At 47.0% G+C, this 1,796-nt stretch overlaps 1 pseudogene; it reads right to left on the reverse strand.

The window, feature by feature from the left end:
* Positions 1–760: 760 nt before the first annotated feature.
* LOC125357586 lies at positions 761–1,471 on the reverse strand (annotated as a pseudogene).
* Between the last annotated feature and the right edge of the window lie 325 nt (positions 1,472–1,796).

The following is a 1,796-nucleotide window of genomic DNA, read 5'->3' on the forward strand; positions in this document are numbered from 1 at the left end:
GTGTACATGTATCACATTTTGTTGATCCATTCACCCCCTGAAGGGCATCTGGGCTGATTCCATCCCTTTGCTATGATTGGTGAACAGTACTACAATGAACATGGTTGTGCTGGTGGCTTTACTGTATCCTGGTTTGTAATAAATGCTCAGATGGGTCACAGGATAGGTCTATGTTTAGTTTTTTGAGAAACCACCATACTGCTTTCCAGAGTGGTTGAACAAGTGAACATTCCCACTAGTGGTGTACTAAAGTTCCTTTTCACTCACATTCATGCAAGCATCTGTTTCTTGATGGTCATTCTAACTGGGGTGTGGTAAAATCTCAGTGTTGTTTTTTCCCCACACAAAACACAAATGAGGTACTTTATCAGAAAAAGATGCTTAGAACCACTGTAAATGAGGTCACTGAGTCTGCTCCCCGCCCCCACCTCAGAGCTGTCAGGTGACATGGAAAATTCTGCCCTCAACACCAGCACCGCTTTCCTCAGCCAGGACCCACAAGGCTTGGCTTCCTGGTTGCACCTGATCTTCACTGTAGGAAAACAACGGCTGCAGCACTCCCACAGCCAGGAGGCCCTGACATCTATATGGTCCACAGAAAATCAAAAGCACAGACACAGCACACCATGGGACAGGCTATGGGAGCAGGCAAGGGAGAAGGGTGTCCACAGCTCACCAGACTCTGGAAGAAGCAACAGTCAAGCTTCTGCACGAAGTGGCTGGGAGTAGTTAAGATCTTCAGTGTTTAGCATTAGTCAGAAAACCTCTGCCTTGCACTGGAAGCATTTAACAACAATGCTGACACTGCCAGAAGCTGGCCTGGTGACAGACAGACCCTTCTTAGGGGACAATGTCACTGATGTGCAGCTTCCTGCCTGCTCCCTCAGGAGCCTCAGCCCTGCTACAGGTCTTCTCGCCTCTTTCCAGTCCTGTTGTCTACCTTGGAAGCCCTGGGTTTTGGATCTTCCTTCTTTGTGCCTTTCTCTTGCTTTGTTTTATTCTTCTCTTTGCTTCCTCCTCCTTTGCCAGGGTACACCGGTCCCTCTAGGGTCACATCAGCACACCTATCATGACTGACCAGAAAGTCCTTGATTTCCCAGGCATAGCCCCCATCATGAAGCATGAAGGTGGCAAGGTCTGACCCCACCATGAAGCTCTGGACATTGTAATTGGCATTGAACAGGCTGCCCTGCCACAGGCTGGTGATCTCTATTTCCTTCTCGGTGGGGTTCCCAGACACGGTGACAAACATCATGAGGGTCTTCCCTTTCTTTGTCATTTTCAATATACTTTCAGGCTTGCTGGGGTCTATCTATGAGAAGCCCACAGGGGCCGAGGGTCTCTTGTGCTCTGGAAGATCTTCTTCTATGTTGTCATTTTTCTGGCAGCGGTGGCCCTGCCAGGCGCGCAGCCCGCGCAGCTGGGCCTGGGGGACTGCCACAGGGTGGAACAGGGCTGTTTTTATTTGCATTTCTTTTATGTCTGTTGGCCATTTTCATTTCTTGTGAGAAATCTCTATGTAGCGAATTTGCCCATTTATTAATTGAGATGTTTATTCTTTGAGCTTATCGTCTCTTAAGCTCTCTATATAATCTAGAAATTTATTCTTTGTCTAATGTATAGCTAGCAAGGAGCTCTCATTCTGTGAGCTGTCTTTTTAGCTTGTTAACTGTGTCGTTTGCTGTACAGAAACTTTTCAGTTTGATGCAGTCCCATTTATCAGTTCCTTCTTTGATTTACTGTGCTTCTGGATCTTTACTCAGAAAGTTTCTGCCTGTGTTGAGAAGTCCTAGTGT

This window comes from Perognathus longimembris, chromosome 9, assembly GCF_023159225.1.
Source record: "Perognathus longimembris pacificus isolate PPM17 chromosome 9, ASM2315922v1, whole genome shotgun sequence".
In the NCBI taxonomy this organism is placed as follows: Eukaryota; Metazoa; Chordata; class Mammalia; order Rodentia; family Heteromyidae; genus Perognathus; species Perognathus longimembris.